General features: G+C 44.2%; 1 protein-coding gene and 1 pseudogene across 1 annotated transcript in view; both read right to left on the bottom strand.

Annotated features, from left to right (window-relative positions):
• LOC124027293 (tubulin polymerization-promoting protein-like) overlaps window positions 1-7,346 on the bottom strand; it is a 29,533-nt gene extending 22,187 nt beyond the window's left edge. The window contains exon 1 of the mRNA XM_046339750.1: window positions 7,175-7,346. The gene's annotated coding sequence lies outside the window, so the exon portion shown is untranslated. The remainder of the gene's footprint in view (window positions 1-7,174) is intronic.
• Window positions 7,347-8,637: 1,291 nt separating this feature from the next.
• LOC124027292 lies at window positions 8,638-22,185 on the bottom strand (annotated as a pseudogene).
• Between the last annotated feature and the right edge of the window lie 2,249 nt (window positions 22,186-24,434).

Raw genomic sequence — 24,434 nt, 5'->3', positions numbered from 1 at the left:
CGAACAGTCCGGCCCTCGGCTTGTAGCTACATTTTTTATTTGGCCCTCCGTCCATTTGACTTTGACACCCCTGATGTAGGGAATAGTGTGCCATTAGGGAAACACCCCAAGAGTTAATTCAGTCTACAAAACCCTCATGTTAACCATTAAGACTGGATGGTGTGGAAAATATAAGCAGAGAAAGTATTTTAGTACTTTTACATGGGTAGTTTTTCCAAGCATTGTGTCTATTGAAGGTGCAATATGCAGAAACCGCTCTGCCATTTCCTGGTTGCTAAAATTCTAATAGCTCATCTAATTTCAGTTTATGTGGCAAAACAAGTAGGTGTAGAGAATCATTGTAACATCTAAACCGCTGTGAAATGTATTTTCAATAATCCAAAAATATTGTATTTTCAGCTGTTTGAAACTGGTGTACAAAACCTAAAGTAAAAGACGCAAAAACTAGAAGTTAAGAAGGTGAAGCTCACATAGAACAAATCTACCGCTTCTTAGACTTGCTTTCAATAAGCATGACAGATCTATAGCACACATTTCTATGTGAATTTGGTCAGGTCACCCAAAAAGGAACATATTGCAGCTTTAGGTCTCATTTAGACCATGAATACAGAATAAATTATTACCTTACATTTTAGTAAACATGTTATGATTGGATGATCATGTGATTGATGATGATTGGATTACAGTGATGAATAAATGACATCAATTATAACTGTCAGAAATGACAGTTGGTGTGGCTTGGATCTAATAGAGGATTTCATTACTGCATATGAAAGGTTAATTACCATGGCATTAACCAGGCACTGGGCATAGTAACCCCCAACAGTGTGGAGTATAGTCCGTGCTGACACATTGGCCAGATAGAAGACCATACTACAGTCTTAGGCCTGTTTCCTGTCCCACTACAAAGGACAAAAGCCATTTGGTTAAGTCCAGATCTCAAGAGATAAACCTGTGACTGGATGACGGCCTGCTTACAGATACTCTCCTTCTGGCCATGCATTGCTGCTCACAGATACTCTCCTTCTGGCCATGCATTGCTGCTTACAGATGACTGCTTTACTATAGAAATTGGCCCATTTTGAACTCTGGTATTAATAGCAACACAACACGCCATGGTAAGAACATTCTATCTGTTCTTAAGAGAGGGGGAATAGTCAGCACAAGAGAATAAGCAGACAGACAATCGTAAAAATGATGAGAATACCACACACTTAACAACTTGAGGTGTGTGTGTGTGTGTGTGTGTGTGTGTGTGTGTGTGTGTGTGTGTGTGTGTGTGTGTGTGTGTGTGTGTGTGTGTGTGTGTGTGTGTGTGTGTGTGTGTGTGTGTGAGTGAGTGAGTGAGTGAGTGAGTGAGTGAGTGAGTGAGTGAGTGAGTGAGTGAGTGAGTGAGTGAGTGAGTGAGTGAGTGAGTGAGTGAGTGAGTGAGTGAGTGTTTGCTTGTGAGCAGGCACCCTTGTGTTCGTTTATTCAAGCATTCGTATGAGTGCCTGTGTGTGTGTGTTTGTGTGTCACTCCTTGACTGGGCATGCCGTGGTGAACCCATCTGCTCTACATCTAGATCAGTTGCAGCCAGCCAACTGCTCTTGAATGTGGCCTTGTCAGCCAATCAGAACAGAATGTGTGGTACAATGCCACCATGACCCCTTGTCTACCCTGTTCTATACCACTATGACCCCTAGTCTACCCAGTTCTATACCATCATGAACCCTAGTCTACCGAGTTCTATACCACTATGACCCCTAGTCTACCCAGTTCTATACCACTATGACCCCTAGTCTACCCAGTTCTATACCATCATGACCCCTAGTCTACCCAGTTCTATACCACTATGACCCCTAGGCTACCCAGTTCTATACCATCATGACCCCTAGTCTACCCAGTTCTATACCATCATGACCCCTAGTCTACCCAGTTCTATACCATCATGACCCCTAGTCTACCCAGTTCTATACCATCATGACCCCTAGTCTACCCAGGTCTATACCACCATAACCCCTAGTCTACCCAATTCTATACCACCATGACCCCTAGTCTACCCAGTTCAATACCACCATGACCCCTAGTCTACCCAGTTCTATACCACCATGACCCCTAGTCTACCCAGTTCTATACCACCATGACCCCTAGTCTACCCAGTTCTATACCATCATGACCCCTAGTCTACCCAGTTCTATACCACCATGACCCCTAGTCTACCCAGTTCTATACCATCATGACCCCTAGTCTACCCAGTTCTATACCACCATGACCCCTAGTCTACCCAGTTCTATACCACCATGACCCCTAGTCTACCCAGTTCTATACCACCATGACCCCTAGTCTACCCAGTTCTATACCATCATGACCCCTAGTCTACCCAGTTCTGGTCCCAGATCATTATGGGGTAGCCTGGTCCCAGATTATTATGTGGTAGCCTGGTCCCAGATCATTATGGGGTAGCCTGGTCCCAGATCATTATGGGGTAGCCTGGTCCCAGATCATTATGGGGTAGTCTGGTCCCAGATCATTAGGTGGTAGCCTGGTCCCAGATCATTATGGGGTAGCCTGGTCCCAGATCATTATGCGGTAGCCTGGTCCCAGATCATTATGGGGTAGCCTGGTCCCAGATCATTATGGGGTAGCCTGGTCCCAGCTCTAACTAGCACTGCCAATCCCATACATAAAGCAATAGCGATCTGGGCCCAGGCTACATTGACCGAAGGCTAAAAACACACTATCCTGAGTCTGTCAGTCTTCAGTAGAGCACCAGCACTCAGAGTCCCAGGCCGCCATTGTACCACTAACCACTGAACCGAGTCCACCAGTCAGACAACAACTCTTCCCTGTGTATACAGCTCTACCAAACCTCTCTGCCACATCCAGGTAGTCATTTTGTAGTCACCCAGTCTTGCCCAGGGCTCTACGGTGACCTTTTTTACAAGGAGCATGTGTGAAACCTAAATGTATGCTCACACAAATATGATGTAATAAAACTAGAATCCTTCATTTTCCTAAATTAAAAATCCAGGTCACACATCAAAATATTTAGGCACATAAACCCGCACCCCTCCATCCATCCAGCTATCCCAGAGTGCATTACACCATCATCCAACTGCCCCATGGGTCTGAAGTCACTCACTGTTGTTGGTTCTGTGTCTCTTGCGGCGAATTGAGTTGATGCCAAAGAGCTCCATTTTAGTCTCATCAGACCACAACACTTTCACCCAGTTGTCCTCTGAATCATTCAGATGTTCATTGGCAGACTTCAGACGGGCATGTATATGTGCTTTCTTGAGCAGGGGGACCTTGCGGGCGCTGCAGGATTTCAGTCCTTCACGGCATAGTGTTACCAATTGTTTTCTTGGTGACTATGGTCCCAGTTGCCTTGAGATCATTGACAAGATCCTCCCGTGTAGTTCTGGGCTGATTCCTCACCGTTCTCATGATCATTGCAACTCCACGAGGTGAGATCTTGCATGGAGCCCAAGGCCGGGGGAGATTGACAGTTCTTTTGTGTATCTTCAATTTGCGAATAATCCCACCAACTGTTTTCACCTTCCCACCAAGCTGCTTGGCGACGGTCTTGTAGCCCATTCCAGCCTTGTGTAGGTCTACAATCTTGTCCCTGACATCCTTGGAGAGCTCTTTGGTCTTGGCCATGGTGGAGAGTTTGGAATCTGATTGATTGATTGCTTCTGTGGACAGGTGTCTGTCATACAGGTAACAAACAGAGATTAGGAGCCCTCCCTTTAAGAGTGTGCTCCTAATCTCAGTTTGTTACTTGTATAAAAGACACCTGGGAGCCAGAAATCTTTCTGATTGAGAGGGGGTCAAATACTTATTTCCCTCCTTAAAATGCAAATCAATTTATAACATTTATAACATGCGTTTTTCTGGATTTTTGCTGTTGTTATTCTGCCTCTCACTGTTCAAATAAACCTTCCATTAAAATTATAGACAGATCATTTCTTTGTCAGTGGGCAAACGTACAAAATCAGCAGGGGATCAAATACTTTTTCCCCTCACTGCATGTAATATATGCCATTTAGCAGACGCTTTTATCCAAAGCGACTTACAGTCATGTGTGCATACATTCTACGTATGGGTGGTCCCGGGGATCGAACCCACTACCCTGGCATTACAAGCGCCATGCTCTACCAACTGAGCTCTGCAGCATGTCTGCTGCAGAGAGACAAGAGAGCTGTGAGAAAAGTAGTTCTGATCAGTTAGGGACATTAAAGTGCTGAAAACATGTTCACTATTTCAGAAGAAGATGGAGAACAAGCTATAAGTGTAAAAATACTGGAGTTTTGGCTCAGGTACAGCCGACTAGCGCTAGCTAACACCACCTACATTAATAAACAAAAGTAAATATTTTTTACAAATCGATACTTGGAGTCAAATATCGATATAATATCATCTAAGAATAATATTGTGAAGTGTAACTATCGATTTCTTCCCCCATCACTAGAGTTTGTGTGTCTCTGTAACGGATGTGTAACGGCTAGCTTTGTTAGCGGTGGTGCGCGCTAAATAGTGTTTCAATCGGTGACGTCACTTGCTCTGAGACCTTGAAGTAGTAGTTCCCCCTTGCTCTGCAAGGGCCGTGGCTTTTGTGGAGCGATGGGTAACGATGCTTCGTGGGTGTCAGTTGTTGTGTCCAGAGGGTCCCTGGTTCGCGCCCAGGTATGGGCGAGGGGACGGTGTAAAGTTATACTGTTACATCTCCATCCCTCCTTCTCCCTCCATCCCCCCTCTGGTGTCAGACACAATGTATTGTGCTTCAGAAACAATATGTTACACTATATCTCTGCTCAGTTCTTATTGTGGTCATAACAACCAGACATATTAAGGTACAAGGCAGAGTAATGAAAGAGAGGATCCTTATTCAACCCCATTGGCTGAATGATCCCAATGAGAGCAGCAGTGGTCCTGTCTGTCATGGAGAGAGGTCTGGGCTGTGGCTCAAATGCTACCTTATTCCCTATGCAGTACACGACATGGGCTCTGGTCAAGAGTAGTGCACTATATAGGGAATAGGGTGCCATTAGGGATGTGCGGCCCTGTTCATCCGACAGCACTGAGTGGAAGGTGTTGAACTTCAACAGGAATGCAGAACAAAGTGGGTTCCCTTTGCCATTCTACTGTAAACACCAGTCAACTGTGGAAACTGGAACCACATGTTTTCATTCGGGCTGATTAGAAACGGACAGCGTCCTCTAATTACTAATCATCAGTGACACCAACAATTACCTGAATGATTTAAGAGGACTACAAGAGCTGAATATATCTGGCTTTTTATGGGGGAAAAAGAGTGGGGGGAAAAAGAGTGGGGAAAAAGAGTGGGGAGTTTTTTCATGTGGTGGTGAAAGGTAGGAGAGAGCCGGTTTAAAGAGCAGTCGTCCGGATTCAAACCCATGTTGACAGCGGTACATCGTACATGTGCTCATGAGGAGGCGGCTTAAAGAGCAGTCGTCCGGATTCAAACCCATGTTGACAGCGGTACATCGTACATGTGCTCATGAGGAGCCGGCTTAAAGAGCAGTCGTCTGGATTCAAACCCATGTTGACAGCGGTACATCGTACATGTGCTCATGAGGAGGCGGCTTAAAGCTTTGACTACTAGGACCATCTCTTTGGCTTTTTTCACTGATCATGCAGACAACACACTTTCATAAGCTGACTTTTTACCAAAAACATAACCTTTCATAACACCACACTGTCCTGAATATGAACGGAACAACAAAACAGACTCATTTACATCGTGAGGGTAATCGTTTATGACTGGACCCAGAGGCTCTCGGGACCAGAGTGCACTGCAACCTAGAGCCAAGAGAGATATCTGGGGCATAGTCAGTGGATGACTGCATTCTCTCCTCGTGCGTACCTAATACAACATATGGCGATAAACAAGGCTAACATGTAAATCAGAAGTGCTATGAACAAAATACTGGGCCATTTATTTGTAGAATCTGACCCACGTTTGCAATTAGGTCAACGTTTTAATTACAGTAGTGCTTTATAATGTAATGTATATAATGCTGGAGTCCGACAAAAGCAAAGACTGATTGGCAAATGCTCTCATTTAACTCTCTTGACTGTGAACCACTAGATACTGTATGTAAGCCCAACGCGTGTAGTGCTGCCTGCCAAGCATCTGTCATTTCCATTAACATACATGACCATCAGCCACATTACCATTACCATCAGCCACACTACCATATCATCATCATGTTACAAGATATAGGTAGAATCTTTGACGCAATAAAATCGACGTACGCCTAAAGAGGACAGAAACAGAATAAGGAAGAGAACGGGGTAAATGGGCGTCATTCATCCTTACGGTAGTTTGTATGTATGATAATATTATCATTCCAAAAAGGCTTCCTTCAACTATGACCCTTCTAGGCTGTCCAGGCGACATGATGTAATAATCATGCATTAGAAGGCAGCGCAGGGTTCGATACAAACGGTCTGTCCTACAGTTTCAAGAGGATCTCCTATGTCATCACGGACCTTGACCTCTTGATAGAGGACGTAGTAGGGAGAAGGTAACAACAACACATGTACAACGTCGGGAGAACAAACGACATAGACTATACTATGGTTTTGTTTAAGTTGACAGTACGGAAGTTGTGTAATGCAGTATGAGCGTGTTTCATGCGCGAGACTGGTTACATAAACTTGCAAATGTGCAGAAATGCATGCACCAGTAGTGGTCTCTGGAATAGTCTACAGTGGCACGCGACCATTGTTATTGTGACCATGCACAGACTGCAGTCGCCGCTCTTCTATTGCCACTTGCCAGTGCATAACGCAATACCTCGCAATACATTGAATATGCGTATACACCATTGACAGCGTCTACAATTCAGTAAACGATACACCATTATGCAAGGCATAATTCCAGAACCAAACGGCGTAAAAGACCAGTGCTTTCAAATGAGGGAAAAACGAAAGCATATTTGACAATCAAGCGACTTCCTGCATATAATGCACAACATCATTTAGTGCAATGAAATATTGAAATACATTTACATTTGTAGCTATAAAGTTGCATATTTATAAAAAGGCATTGAACCCGACTGAGTCAGTGTCAAAATAAACGAACACACAAATAAACTGTCAACATCAATAGCTGTTCTTTTGCCAAAAGTATTTGACCACATCTGTAAAATAACACATTTACCTGATATCTCAATCCTTCTCCAATCCACTGTTCTTTGTTGTCAATTCCACAAAATCATAACTGCATGTCGAGGAATGTTGGCGGTTGAAAGAGCGTTGCCAACACTATATTCTCCCGCTATATAGAATCTCAAATGCCTGTCTGCTGTTCGCCTCTCAGAAATAAATGAGGGGAGAAATCCAGGCCACTGATTGGCTGCAGCCACTCCTACCACTCGTCTAAACATCAATCTATTCTCATGAAGGTGATGCAGGACGTTGTTTTGTTTGATCCATAATAGGATAAGTGAATTCCTTCCGTTCCGTGGGAATCTCTGTTCTGTCATGCTCTTTTGCAGTATGGCGTATTCGGGCGGCTTCTAAACCATCTATCAAATGTTAGATCAGCCAGTGAGGTGATTGTACTTTCACCTGTATTAGCTGCTGCTATTCAATCAATTGTACTCCCATCCTATAATGTAATACTTCAGAATATACATTCTGAGTGAAATGTATTCCACAATAAAGAGACAGTACAGGCAGAGTGAGAAAGCAGTAGCACATCACTAAGGTCAAAGGTTATGACATGTATATAAAAAGATGATAAAATAAACACATGTTTTCTCCAGGAAATACACCCTGGCTCTAGTCCGGGTCCAGGATGTCTTGTGTGGGCTGGTCAACACATGGCCTGTGGGATTCTCTCTCTGGGGAAAGAAGATTCTCCTCAAAGATACAGTGGAGGCAATTTGCATCCCAAATGGCACCCTATTCCTTTAGTGCACTTCTGTTAACCAGGGCTTATAGGGTGTCAATTGGGATGCACGTTCTCTCTAGGGAAATAAGATATTCCCTAAAAGATAGCGAGTAGGACAGAACCCTCTACTTCCTTCAACGTCAACAGTTCTGCTTGGAATACACATGGGACTTGAAAATCAAAGTCTCAACATCGCTGTAATTGTATCACTCTGCCTCCATCTAACCTCTGTGGTTCATTCTCTGATCTTGTCCACTCACGGCATAGACCTCTTTAAAGGGTTATACAACTAGTGGTAATGATTTAACATGTAGAACTGGAGATGATATAACGCAGTGTCCACTGGGGCCAGGCAGGCTGGTGGTGAAACAGCACCAGAGGAGGCTGGTGAGAGGAGGACGCCTCATAATAAATGTCTGGAATGGAGTGAACAGAATGGGATCAAACAAAATGCATTCATTCCGTTTCAGCCGTTACTATGATCCGTGTCCTCCCCATTTAAAGTGCTACCAGCCACCACTGTACAGCACTCGTGGATTATCCAAGACACTAATTTACAGCTCCAGGAAATGTTTCTTAGGAATGACAAATGCTCTGTCACTTCCTTGCCTGGATATACATAGGGTATAAATTAACGAGATGTATTGTTGTTCAATTGTAGTTCAAGGAGTCTCAGTAGCGCCACTGTGTGGTTAACTTGGGAATGGAACATTTCATTCAAGAGTTTGTACAGTATGTTTACACATTTTATTTTTAAATTCAGGCAAGAACATTATGATCTGATATGGCTGAATTAACAAATAAAACATAGGTAAAACAATTATTTAAATCCCCAGATAAAATACATAAAATTGCTGCAAAATAAATGTCCTTCCCATCACTCAGTGTAAATATCCTATTAAAATAGTCAATTATAAATGTCCATTTCCAGTTTCAAGTGGTGATCGTCATAGGCAACAGCAGGAGGTCCGTTGGACGCATCACGGTGGCTTCAATCCAGCATGAACATTCTATTTGTTCCCCAGTGCTGTGCTGGGTCAATACTGCTGCCGGTGGACGATTCCATGGCTTCTGACCAGACAACATCAACAGTCATTTTTTGTTCATTTCCCAAAGATTTGACATGTTGTATCGACCACAGTTAGTCAACATCCAGTAGGTGATCTACTGTACTGCACACGGCCGACGTTCACTATATCGTGTCAATGCCTTTAGTTCCTCAGGTACTGTGTGTGGCCACCTGTATGGCATCAGAGACCAGCTACTGATGAGCTCTGTCAGTGCAGGGGACCCCCCTCTCACTGGCCTGCTCTGGGGCCCTCTCCACCTCCAACGAACCTCCAGCCCAAGGGGTCATCCATCACCACTTCACCTTCCAGACAGAACATTTAAAACATGTCAGTGAGGAAAACCAGCAGATTGGAATTAGTTACACTGATAATCACCTAGGGCTGTGTCCCAAATTGCACCATATTCCCTATGCAGTGCACTACTTTTGACCAGGACCCATATTCACTGGGGGCTGGTCAAAGGTAGTGAACTAAATAGGGAACAGAGTGTCATTTGGGACACAGCTCTTGCTAAATAGGAAAGACCCGGAGACTTAAATTCAGCGTAGGTGTTTAAAAAAGTTCATGGTGAATTGAAAATGTCTGCTCAAACTCCCCCGGTATAATCTGTGTGGGTAAACTCCCCGGGTATAATCTGTGTGGGTATACTCCCCCGGTATATTCTGGGCGGGTAAACTCCCCTGGCAAAATCTGGGCGGGTATACTCACCTGGCATAATCTGGGCGGGTAAACTCACTGGGTATAATCTGGGCGGGTATACTCACCGGGTATAATCTGGGCGGGTATACTCCCCTGGCAAAATCTGGGCGGGTATACTCACCTGGCATAATCTGGGCGGGTAAACTCACTGGGTATAATCTGGGCGGGTATACTCACCGGGTATAATCTGGGCGGGTATACTCACCGGGTATAATCTGGGCGGGTATACTCACCTGGTATAATCTGGGCGGGTAAACTCACCGGGTATAATCTGGGCGGGTATACTCACCTGGTATAATCTGGGTGGGTTTACTCACCTGGTATAATCTGGGTGGGTTTACTCACCTGGTATAATCTGGGTGGGTAAACTCACCTGGTATAATCTGGGTTACTCACCTGGTATAATCTGGGTGGGTAGCTCTGTGCCATAGTAAAAGCCATTTTCCTTTTCTGATGATTTAGTAAAGTTGTCCAACTAGAACAAGAACATAGACTTATTTTATTCAAATATTTTCGTGCAAAATGGTCCTAACTGATAGTTCAAACAAAAACAAAAAAACAGAAACAAAACACCTTCATACAGACAATACCCCAAATATTACTTTAGAATACGATGACAAAAGTAGTTTAGTGATCACCTTTAATTTGGTTAGGGTAACTGACCTCAGAACAGAAAGATCCAGAAGGTCGACTTGCAATAGTTCCCGTTTCCTGATTCTTGCAGCTACCACAGGAAAAAACAAGGAGGTGCCATGCAGAATGTGTGATTTTACAAGTCTATCTTTGAGATATCTACAATAATGTGTGATTTTACAAGTCTATCTTTGAGATATCTACAATAATGTGTGATTCTACAAGTCTATCTTTGAGATATCTACAATAACGTGTGATTTTACAAGTCTATCTTTGAGATATCTACAATAATGTGTGATTCTACAAGTCTATCTTTGAGATATCTACAATAATGTGTGATTCTACAAGTCTATCTTTGAGATATCTACAATAATGTGTGATTCTACAAGTCTATCTTTGAGATATCTACAATAACGTGTGATTCTACAAGTCTATTGTTGAGATAACTACAATAATGTGTGATTCTACAAGTCTATCTTTGAGATATCTACAATAATGTGTGATTCTACAAGTCTATCTTTGAGATATCTACAATAATGTGTGATTTTACAAGTCTATCTTTGAGATATCTACAATAATGTGTGATTCTACAAGTCTATCTTTGAGATATCTACAATAACGTGTGATTTTACAAGTCTATCTTTGAGATATCTACAATAATGTGTGATTCTACAAGTCTATTGTTGAGATAACTACAATAATGTGTGATTCTACAAGTCTATTGTTGAGATATCTACAATAATGTGTGATTCTACAAGTCTATCTTTGAGATATCTACAATAATGTGTGATTCTACAAGTCTATCTTTGAGATATCTACAATAATGTGTGATTCTACAAGTCTATCTTTGAGATATCTACAATAATGTGTGATTCTACAAGTCTATCTTTGAGATATCTACAATAATGTGTGATTCTACAAGTCTATTGTTGAGATAACTACAATAATGTGTGATTCTACAAGTCTATCTTTGAGATATCTACAATAATGTGTGATTCTACAAGTCTATCTTTGAGATATCTACAATAACGTGTGATTCTACAAGTCTATTGTTGAGATAACTACAATAATGTGTGATTCTACAAGTCTATCTTTGAGACATCTACAATAACGTGTGATTCTACAAGTCTATTGTTGAGATATCTACAATAATGTGTGATTCTACAAGTCTATCTTTGAGATAACTTTGACACTTTGGAAGATTACGATTCCACAGCTGCATAGCAGAACTTCCAGCACCTGTGTCTTGCAACACTGTACATGATAACCAAATGCATCGGTGTCATGATTTCCTCGTGGGATTACCTACCTGACACTGTCTGACAACAACGCATCACAATCGATGGAGGGCTCCATTTGCGGATGATTCTATAAAAAAATCAAATCAACATATCGATCCTGAGAACACATGATTGTGTAGTCTCACTTGTACCAAACTCATGGCTGTGGGATTGAACAAAACAGTTTGCATGCAACTATTGGAATTAGAGTTGCAAAATTCCAGTAACTTTCCCAAAATGCCAAGTTTTTCCAGAAATCCTGGTTGGTTAATCACCACGGCCAGATAGGAGTAGGATCTGACCTGTCCTGCGTTGCTGTCAGATGACTGGGGAAAGCCCATCTCTATGTCCTGCTGGCTGGCCTGTTTCCGACGTCTTGTTATAATGTAGTCATACGTGCTCATGTTGTTTAACACTGCAGAGACCAGAGGAAGAGAAGACAGGAATGAAGGAAGGAAGACATGCAGTTTGTAGCGTCTGGTTGTGATGACCTTGTGTATTGTTAGAACACTGCAAGAGAAACATCCTCAGAGAGAAACATTAAGTGTTGTCATGCCAACTCACACACAGATACACTATTCCATTGGTTCCATTGTACTAAATCAATATAACATCTAGTATATGGAAGGTATTCAAAAGTATTTTCACATATGTGCAATATTTTAACCAGGTCTGGGCCCGTATTCACAAAGTCTCAGAACAGAACTGCTGATCAATGATCATAATGAAAACGCTTATATGGACAGGGGGGAACCTGATCCTGGATCAGCACTTTTACTCTGAGACACTTGATACATACAGCCCTTGGACCAGTTTGTAACTCACAGAGATAGATGTGGAAGCCCAGTAGGTGAACCAGCAGCAGTAGAGAGCCAGCAGCCAACATGACCGTGAGGAAGGCGACAACCAGGAGACTCTCTGACCCTGTTTCCATGGGTACCAGGGGCAGGAAGACCAGCCACGTCCTGTTACTCATCACACCTACAGACAGGAAGACCAGCCACGTCCTGTTACTCATCACACCTACAGACAGGAAGACCAGCCACGTCCTGTTACTCATCACACCTACAGACAGGAAGACCAGCCACGTCCCGTTACTCATCACACCTACAGACAGGAAGACCAGCAACGTCCCGTTACTCATCACACCTACAGACAGGAAGACCAGCCACGTCCTGTTACTCATCACACCTACAGACAGGAAGACCACAGGAAGACCAGCCACGTCCTGTTACTCATCACACCTACAGACAGGAAGACCAGCCACGTCCCGTTACTCATCACACCTACAGACAGGAAGACCAGCCACGTCCCGTTACTCATCACACCTACAGACAGGAAGACCAGCCACGTCCCGTTACTCATCACACCTACAGACAGGAAGACCAGCCACGTCCCGTTACTCATCACACCTACAGACAGGAAGACCAGACGTCCCGTTACTCATCACACCTACAGACAGGAAGACCAGCCACGTCCGTTACTCATCACACCTACAGACAGGAAGACCAGCCACGTCCCGTTACTCATCACACCTACAGACAGGAAGACCAGCCACGTCCGTCCTGTTACTCATCACACCTACAGACAGGAAGACCAGCAACGTCCCGTTACTCATCACACCTACAGACAGGAAGACCAGCCACGTCCCGTTACTCATCACACCTACAGACAGGAAGACCAGCCACGTCCTGTTACTCATCACACCTACAGACAGGAAGACCAGACAGGAAGACCAGTTACTCATCACACCTACAGACAGGAAGACCAGCAACGTCCCGTTACTCATCACACCTACAGACAGGAAGACCAGCCACCTGTTACTCATCACACCTACTCCCGTTACTCATCACACCTACAGACAGGAAGACCAGCAACGTCCCGTTACTCATCACACCTACAGACAGGAAGACCAGCCACGTCCCGTTACTCATCACACCTACAGACAGGAAGACCAGCCAGCCACGTCCCGTTACTCATCACACCTACAGACAGGAAGACCAGCCACGTCCCGTTACTCATCACACCTACAGACAGGAAGACCAGCCACGTCCCGTTACTCATCACACCTACAGACAGGAAGACCAGCCACGTCCCGTTACTCATCACACCTACAGACAGGAAGACCAGCCACGTCCCGTTACTCATCACACCTACAGACAGGAAGACCACTGGAAGCCACGTCCCGTTACTCATCACACCTACAGACAGGAAGACCAGCAACGTCCCGTTACTCATCACACCTACAGACAGGAAGACCAGCAACGTCCGTTACTCATCACACCTACAGACAGGAAGACCAGCCACGTCCTGTTACTCATCACACCTACAGACAGGAAGACCAGCCACGTGTGGAGTCCCGTTACTCATCACAACTCATCACACCTACAGACAGGAAGATGACGTCCCGTTACTCATCACACCTACAGACAGGAAGACCAGTAAATGTCCCGTTACTCATCACACCTACAGACAGGAAGACCAGCTGTCCCGTTACTCATCACACCTACAGACAGGAAGACCAGCAACGTCCCGTTACTCATCACACCTACAGACAGGGTTACTCATCACACCTACAGACAGGAAGACTGTGTTACTCATCACACCTACAGACAGGAAGACCAGTAAACTGTCACACCTACAGACAGGTTAAACTCACTCACACCTACAGACAGGAAGACCAGCCACGTCCCGTTACTCATCACCACAGACAGGAAGACCACATCACACCTACAGAGGAAGACGTCCGTTACTCATCACACCTACAGACACAACGTCCCGTTACTCATCACACCTGTCCCGTTACTCATCACACCTACAGACAGGAAGACCAGCCAGACCTAAACATCACCTGGTAAACTGTGACCAGTGGTAAACGGAGATAAACAGGTAAACCAGAGATGAACTCACTGGTAAACTGTGGATACTCAAACTACAGACTGGTAAAGGAGAGACTCACTGGTAAACTGTGGTGTGGAGATAAACTCACTGGTAAAGAACTCACTGGTAAACTGTGGTGTAAACTGTGGTGTGGAGATAAACTCACTGGTAAACTTTGGTGTGGAGGAGAACTCACTGGTAAACTGTGGTGTGGTGGGGGAGATAAACTCACTGGTAAACTGTGGTGCGGTGCGGAGATAAACTCAGTAAACTGTGGTGCGTTGCGGAGATAAACTCACTGGTAACTGGTGCGGAGAAACTCACTGGTAAACTGTGTGGAGATAAACTCACTGGTGCGGAGATAAACTCACTGGTAAACTGTGGTTGAAGATAAACTCACTGGTAAACTGTGGTGTGGAGATAAACTCACTGGTAAACTGTGTGAGATAAACTCACTGGTAAACTGTGGTGTGGAGATGAACTCACTGGTAAACTTTGTTGTGGTGGAGATAAACTCACTGGTAAACTGTGGTGTGCGGAGATAAACTCACTGGTAAACTGTGGTGGAGATAAACTCACTGGTAAACTGTGGTGCGGTGCGGAGATAAACTCACTGGTAAACTGTGGTGCGGTGCGGAGTGCAGGTAAAGATAGATAAACTCACTGGTAAACTGTGGTGCGGTGCGGAGATAAACTCACTGGTAAACTGTGGTGCGGTGCGGAGATAAACTCACTGGTAAACTGTGGTGCGGTGCGGAGATAAACTCACTGGTAAACTGTGGTGCGGTGCGGAGATAAACTCACTGGTAAACTGTGGTGTGGAGATAAACTCACTGGTAAACTGTGGTGCGGTGCGGAGATAAACTCACTGGTAAACTGTGGTGCGGTGCGGAGATAAACTCACTGGTAAACTGTGGTGCGGTGCGGAGATAAACTCACTGGTAAACTGTGGTGCGGTGGAGGAGACTGGCAGGGTCCATATAATGCTGGATGAAGATGAACAGGACCACCATGAGAAGCACAAGGACGCCCAGTGTAGCAGACAACACCGTCACAAAGAAGTACCTGAGGAGAGAAACATAGAGAAATGTGGCTTTGATCTCAATCAAATGTATTGGATTTAACCTTGTCCTTTTTATATGAGCCACAAGGTGCTTTCCAGTTACCCGGCCCAGACCCCAAAGAGCAAGCAAAGCAGAAGCTAAAGCAAAGTGGCTGAAATAAACTACATTTAAAAAGAACAATACTCAAAACAATATTTCCTCAAACTCTTAGTAGTCAACGTTGACTGAAATGGGCCATCCTCCCATGCTTCCTCTTACCAGTAGTTCTGTCCCCCCACACAGTTGTTCAGCCATTTACAGTGGTGGTCAAAGTCTTCAATACACTTGTTGCACACACCACAGTGTTTCACTTTTGGGTCCCTGGAGAAAGACACAGAAACCACATCAACCTTGTTGATTTCTTCAATGAGAAAAAAAACACAATTGTATCTCAATTTTATGTTATAATGCAGCAGGTCATAAATATATACTTATAAAGGGGTAATCCTGAATTCAAACCAGAACAAAATGTCCGGCCGCCACTTTTAAAAGTGAATGAAAACATTTGACCAATTCCAGATTGCCCTTTTAACGAGACTTGTGTGAGATACATACACATTGATTTTACACAGGTAGCAGTGCAGGTTGTGGATAACATGTGGTTGTTTCTTCTTGTCAAAGACAGGCAGTGGGTTGGAGTAGCTCTTCTTGGCACGGACGCCTGCCTCTGCTGGGTCTATAGACACGGCAGCTAGATGGGTGACCAGGTGCACAATGAAGGCTATGCCAGTCAGCTGCATATGGAAAGGTCAAGGGACTAACAAGGGAAATATTGATACAATTGATCAAATAGCCACAGCATGAACCATAGTAGAATCCAAACCAGCTTGAATATCTGATTCAGTATTGACGGATGACATAGCGTCCACTCTCAGTCCAGATGTCATTCTCACAGACCTTACAGCGACTTCAAGTGACTATACGGTATACTAGTGAATAATATAACATTCAACTCATTCATGATCTTCTCACAGAAGATTCCATTGTGTGTGGAAGAGCCACACATAAGAAACGGGGCCTTTAGGAGAGCCATCGAGGTACACAAAAGCTTCTCTATGTGAGGAGGAGTAGTAGTGCCAAGTCTGAATAAATCTACCCTTTCTGTTTCTGCCATCAACCTGCTCGTCTTTAAACAAGAGGTGCAGCTGACATCATACTGCAGTCAAATCAAGACAAAAGAGCTGTGATGACAGTGGCTTTACATCCCAAATGGCACCCTATTCCCTACATAGTGCACTACTTTAGGTCAAAAGTTGTGTACTATGTAGGGAATAGGGTGCCATTTTGGGACACAAGGCAACACCAAAGCCTTCTGTGCAATTTATAGGTCTTGCTCTTCACTTAAAGCAGAAATAGTTCAGGAACTGAAACCAAGCAAGACATCTCGTAGAAAACATCTGACCGGAACCCCTCGGTCAAATATTTACACTTATATGAGTTGAGAATGACTTTTGGTACTATTCTATTGGTTCTACTTGTACCTGGAAAACTAATTCAAAAACTAATTCAAATGGTTCTACTTGTACCTGAAAACTAAAAAAACTAAATCGAATGGTTCTACTTGTACCTGGAAAACTAAATCGAATGGTTCTACTTGTACTTGAAAAACTAATTAAAATGGTTCTACTTGTACCTGGAAAACTAATTAAAATGGTTCTACGTGTACCAGGCAAAGTAAATCGAATGGTTCTACTTGTACCTGGAAAACTAAATCGAATGGTTCTACTTGTACCTGGAAAACTAAATCGAATGGTTCTACTTGTACCAGGCAAAGTAAATCGAGTGCAGCTCAAGTATTTGAAAGTGTTTGACCCGAATGGTTCTACTTGTACCAGGCAAAGTAAAGGTGCAGCTCAAGTATTTGAAAGTGTTTGACCCCAGGAAATATTGAAACCTCTTCAACCTCTGCTTTCGACCCAGAGTCCTTGACTCCTTGAGTAAAGGTTACAGAGTAGGCCATGTGGCTCCAGGGTGAAGGTAGTAGTGGGATATAGATCCCAAAGCCAACTACAGCCATGTAGCTGTATATTGTCCATCCCACCAGCTGGAAGGAGTGAGGGGGACAGGCCCAGCCATTAACCCTGGAGAGAGATGCCGTCGAGGGGGTCACCAGATCATTCCTGCTGCTGCCGCGTGCAGGGGCCGTCCGCCTCAGCCCCCCGCCCAAAACAGCTCATCTGGAACACAGAAGACAGCGACACATAGGATCAAGGTCCTATGTTTGAACTTGCAACCTTCCGGTTACTAGTCCAACGCTCTAACCACTAGGCTACCCTGCCACCCCATTCAGTGCACTACTTTAAACCAGGACCCATAGTGCTCTGTCTGTAGTGCACTATATAGAGACTAGTGTGCCATTTGGCAGCCCAGGCATTTCTCCTGAACACAATACCTGACCAGGAAAACCTCTCTCGTTATAGACTATGCTGACTAGGACCCTGATTATAGACTATGATGACTAGGACCCTGGTTATAGACTACGACGACTAGGACCCTGGTTATAGACTACGACGACTAGGACCTGGTTATAGACTACGACGACTAGGACCCTGGTTATAGACTACAACGACTAGGACCCTGGTTATAGACTACGACGACTAGGACCCTGGTTATAGACTACAACCCTGGTTATAGGCTACAACCCTGGTTTTAGGCTACATCCCTGGTTATAGTCTACAACCCTGGTTATAGACTATAATGACTAGGACCCTGGTTATAGACTATAATGACTAGGACCCTGGTTATAGACTATGATGACTAGGACCCTGGTTATAGACTATGATGACTAGGACCCTGGTTATAGACCATGATGACTAGGACCCTGGTTATAGACTATGATGACTAGGACCCTGGTTATAGACTATGATGACTAGGACCCTGGTTATAGACTATAATGACTAGGACCCTGGTTATAGACTATGATGACTAGGACCCTGGTTATAGACTACCCTGGTTATGACTAGGACCCTGGTTATAGACTATGATGACTAGGACCCTGGTTATAGACCATGATGACTAGGACCCTGGTTATAGACTATGATGACTAGGACCCTGGTTATAGACCATGATGACTAGGACCCTGGTTATAGACTATGATGACTAGGACCCTGGTTATAGACTATGATGACTGACTAGGACGCTGGACCCTGGTTATATCACGACTAGGAGACTACGACGACTAGGACCTGGTTATAGACTGACTAGGACCCTGGTTATAGACTATGATGACTAGGACCTGGTTATAGACTACAACCCTGGTTATAGGCTACAACCCTGGTTTTATACAGACCCTGGTTATAGACTATAATGACTAGGACCCTGGTTATAGACTATAATGACTAGGACCCTGGTTATAGACTATGATGACTAGGACCCTGGTTATAGACTATGATGACTAGGACCCTGGTTATAGACCATGATGACTAGGACCCTGGTTATAGACTATGATGACTAGGACCCTGGTTATAGACTATGATGACTAGGACCCTGGTTATAGACTATAATGACTAGGACCCTGGTTATAGACTATGATGACTAGGACCCTGGTTATAGACTACTAGGACCCTGGTTATAGACTACAACCCTGGTTATAGACTATGATGACTAGGACCCTGGTTATAGACTATGATGACTAGGACCCTGGTTATAGACTATGATGACTAGGACCCTGGTTATAGACCATGATGACTAGGACCCTGGTTATAGACTATGATGACTAGGACCCTGGTTATAGACCATGATGACTAGGACCCTGGTTATAGACTATGATGACTAGGACCCTGGTTATAGACTATGATGACTAGGACCCTGGTTATAGACTATGATGACTAGGACGCTGGTTATAGACTATGATGACTACAACCCTGGTTATAGACTATGATGACTAGGACTCTGGTTATAGACTATGATGACTAGGACCCTGGTTATAGACTATAATGACTATGACCCTGGTTATAGACTATGATGACTAGGATCCAAAGTTCTTCATTTTTTGTGTCAAACGGCCAAGGACAACTTGCCCCCCTTCCATCATCACACCAAAAGTGAAAGGGATGTTTTGTGTCTCTTTTAGAATGCACGATGCCACACTTGGTAGGCTGCGGTTACATTTGCCAGGGAAATGAGTTGAGTTGGAGCATGACGGCATCGTTACCATCCCCCACAACCACCCTGTATTAACAGCTTTTCTCACAGTGTCCATAGCGGTTCAGCATAATATCTAAACACTCTGGGCCGACGTCCCAAATGGCACCCGATTCCCTATATATTACACTACTTCTGACCAGGACCCATAGCGCTCTAGTCGAATGTAGTGCCCCATATAAAGAACAGGGTGCCGTTTGGGACGGACACAACTGTGGTCATAATATCCAACCCTTCTGGACGGTTTTTGGTTAAGATGAAAACAAATCTACTTCCTTTTCTTTGGACTATCGGGTTTTTAAAAACAGAAGTTCGTTTCACAAGGAGGATATTGCTTTGAGTAGTCAGGCAGGCACAACATTTGAACCTTTCCCAATCAATGCTCAACTTTTTCTATGACATTTACGCGGACAAACTCCTCCTATGCCACTATGTTTCTATCGTTATATCTGACTTAAAATGGTCCCTTCCTCGTCTTACCTTCTCCACTAAGCTATCAAAATCATAATGACCATTCTCTTTATTCTCAAAATGCAATTGTCAGAATGTTAGTGGATGAAAAATGATGATGCTGTAGAGCTAATCGTTTTGTCATCATCACCTGGGCATTGAGCCAGCGCGTTGACATGGGCGTATGATCCTGTCTGCCTCCTGAGTTCATTGACAGGGGTTGAAATTCGGTTGCCTAGCAAATTCAGTAATGAATCCCTTTGGCGTATTCATTAAGCGCCATGCGGAAGAAAATGTACTGAAACTGGGAAAGACTAGTCTGGACTAAACCCTCGTTTTCGTTTGCAGTTGCAAAACGTTTTGCTCCGGTGTGGACTAATGAATAGGACCCAGGCTTCTTATTTGCGCTCCTGCCAATCGGATGGTTTCTCCGACTACACTGTTTTGCTAGGCAAATAATGTAGCCCTAGTTCCCACAATAGTTGAAACATAAATCGAGACAGGAAAATGTATAGTGAGTCAAATGGCTTTATTATATAGAAGCCATAACAAAATGCCACCAACCGGACGTTTAACTGCGAATGTTCCATGATGCGTTTTGTGTTCATCTGTCAGTCACACACTCAACAACGCAAACACCACAATCAGAACTAAACATTTTCCAAAACACCAACGTGCACAGCTGCAAACATAAAATACATACACTGATTATACACATATCAAAATACAGCAAATAAGCTATTGAAGTTGACCTTTTACATCTGTAAAGTGTATTCAAAATTATTAGAAAATGACTTACTTTTGTCGGATGGCGTACAAAAACGAAAAGCACACTGTGATGACAAAAATAAATATTTGCTCAAATTAAGAAGCAGAATTCACCGTCTTGATTTCCCATAATTGTTTGTTTTACCCAATCAGTCGGACTTTTGTCTCAGCTACAGTCTCTTGCCAAAACGCAAAAGCGCACTGAATCAATTGGGCAGGCAACAATTAGGAAGGCTACTAGGCTATATAAAATGTAACGTACGTAAGTCCATAGTAAGATCCATATCAAAGGAACTCGCACGGTGTGTGTCAGTCAATCATCATAAGTTGGAGAACTTATCTCGCGGTGCGACCACTGCTATGGAAACTGGCCTTGGAGAAACGCGCATGCCCCGTACACGGTCATAATAGAACTCCCTCTAAAAGGATGCCTTTTTACCAGGCTGACTGCACAACCAAGTTTGAGTATTTTGCATACCTAAAACATCATTTTTAATAAAAATGAAACATGTGTGTAACATATGCAGCCTAGAACTCTAGCCCTATGACCTCGGCATTGCATCCATTCATGTTGCCGTAATTAGGGAGATTCCTTTCTATGACTTGTTTCTTTTGGAGTTATTGACTCTACAGTTATTGACTCTACAGTTATTGACTCTACAGTTATTGACTCTACAGTTATTGACTCTACAGTTATTGACTCTACAGTAATTGACTCTACAGTTATTGACTCTACAGTTATTGACTCTACAGTTATTGACTCTACAGTTATTGACTCTACAGTTATTGACTCTACAGTTATTGACTCTACAGTTATTGACTCTACAGTTATTGACTCTACAGTTATTGACTCTACAGTTATTGACTCTACAGTTATTATGCGACATCATTTATAGCCTCCACAGAATAACGGGAACTGAAACCAGGTAGGACATACTGTGTCAGTGAAACTTCTGCTTTCTTAACAGACTCCTACACATACTTTAAAGCTTGCATCCTAAATAGAACCCTGTTCCCTTTATAGTGCGCTTTGTGCCAGGGCCCATTTGGGATGCAGCCTTTAAAGTATGTGTCGGAGTCTGTTCCAGTTCATCCCAAAGGTGTTCGATGGGGTTGAGAGTACCCTTCACTGGATCTAAGGAGCCTTGCCAGAACCATGAAAAACAGCCCCAGGCCATTATTCCTCCTCCACCAAACGTTACAGTTGGCACTATGCATTGGGGCAGGTAGGGTTCTCTTTGGCATCCGCCAAACCCAGATTCGTCTGTCGGACTGCCAGATCGTGAAGCGTGATTCATCGCTCAAGAGGACGCATTTCCATTGCTCCAGAGTCCAATGGCGGCGAGCTTTACACCACTCCAGCCGATGCTTGGCATTGCGCATGGTGATATCAGGCTTGTGTGCGGCTGCTCGGCCATGGAAAACCATTTCTTGAAGCTCCTGACAAACAGTTCTTGTGCTGATGTTGCTTCCAGGGGCAGTTTGAAACTCAGTAGTGAGTTTTACAACCGAGGACAGATGATTTCTATGCCCTACCTGCTTAAGCACTCGGTTGTCCCGTTCTGTGAGCTTGTGTGGCCTACGACTTCGCGGCTTAGCCGTTGATGCTACTAGATGTTTCCACTTCACAATAACAGCTCTTACAGTTGACCGGGCCAGCTCTAGCAGGGCAGAAATTTGACAAACTAACTTGTTGGAAAGCTGGCATCCTATGACAGTGCCACCTTGAAAGTCACTGAGCTCTTCAGTAAGGCCATTCTACTGCCAATGTTTGTCTATGGAGATTGCATGGCTGCGAGCGCGGTTTTATACACCTGTCAGCAATGGGTGTGGCTGAAATAGCTGAATCCACTAATTTGATGGGCTGTCCACATACTTTTGTATATATAGTGTATATTGTTCCTTTGTATCCTGTTTCTTACCGGTCCCTAATGGTCTGAATGAACCCTTTTCATAACTTGATGGGCATAAACCAGCACAGACCTACTAACAACATTGATATTCATTTCAGTGTGATGTTTTGAACTCAACATTACAGTCTCTTTCCTCACAGTCACAGAGATACAGTGGCTGTGAGAAGAGACGGAACATTGTGACAGAACAACTGTGTTACCTTTCCATGAATACAAGAGTCCATTATAGAATTGTCCTTAAATAGAACAGACAGTCCAGCTAAAACTGGTGGGTTGGACATGTAGCTTAGCAACAATAGCTCTTGGGTGGTCTGTAAGAGACTCCCTCCAACATGCTTGGGCAGTTCCAGTTTTCTCACTAACAGTGGGCAGCCATGTAAACACAGGGACCAGTCCTTTTCTCACTAACAGTGGGCAGCCATGTAAACACAGGACCAGACTAACAGTCCTTTTCTCACTAACAGTGGGCAGCCATGTAAACACAGGGACCAGTCCTTTCTCACTAACAGTGGGCAGCCATGTAAAGACAGGACCAGTCCTTTTCTCACTAACAGTGGGCAGCCATGTAAACACAGGGACCAGTCCTTTTCTCACTAACAGTGGGCAGCCATGTAAAGTGGGCACAGGGACCAGTCCTTTTCTCACTAACAGTGGGCAGCCATGTAAACACAGGGACCAGTCCTTTTCTCACTAACAGTGGGCAGCCATGTAAACACAGGGACCAGTCCTTTTCACTAACAGTGGGCAGCCATGTAAACACAGGGACCAGTCCTTTTCTCACTAACAGTGGGCAGCCATGTAAACACAGGGACCAGTCCTTTTCACTAACAGTGGGCAGCCATGTAAACACAGGGACCAGTCCTTTTCTCACTAACAGTGGGCAGCCATGTAAACACAGGGACCAGTCCTTTTCTCACTAACAGTGGGCAGCCATGTAAACACAGGGACCAGTCCTTTTCTCACTAACAGTGGGCAGCCATGTAAACACAGGGACCAGTCCTTTTCTCACTAACAGTGGGCAGCCATGTAAACACAGGGACCAGTCCTTTTCTCACTAACAGTGGGCAGCCATGTAAACACAGGGACCAGTCCTTTTCACTTGGGCAGCCTAAACACAGGGACCAGTCCTTTCTAACAGTGGGCAGCCATGTAAACACAGGGACCAGTCCTTTTCACACTAACAGTTGTAAACACAGGGACCAGTCCTCACACTAACAGTGGGCAGCCATGTAAACACAGGGACCAGTCCTTTTCTCACTAACAGTGGGCAGCCATGTAAACACAGGGACCAGTCCTTTTCTCACTAACAGTGGGCAGCCATGTAAACACAGGGACCAGTCCTTTTCTCACTAACAGTGGGCAGCCATGTAAACACAGGGACCAGTCCTTTTCACACTAACAGGGCAGCCATGTAAACACAGGGACCAGTCCTTTTCACTAACAGTGGGCAGCCATGTAAACACAGGGACCAGTCCTTTTAACAGTGGGCAGCCTAAACACAGGGCAGCCAGTGGGCAGTAAACACAGGGACCAGTCCTTTTCTCACTAACAGTGGGCAGCCATGTAAACACAGGGACCAGTCCTTT

The sequence above is a fragment of the Oncorhynchus gorbuscha genome, unplaced genomic scaffold, assembly GCF_021184085.1.
Source record: "Oncorhynchus gorbuscha isolate QuinsamMale2020 ecotype Even-year unplaced genomic scaffold, OgorEven_v1.0 Un_scaffold_3072, whole genome shotgun sequence".
NCBI lineage: Eukaryota > Metazoa > Chordata > Actinopteri > Salmoniformes > Salmonidae > Oncorhynchus > Oncorhynchus gorbuscha.
The sequence above is the reverse complement of the archived record's forward strand: the minus strand, read 5'-3'. Positions and strand labels throughout refer to the sequence as shown.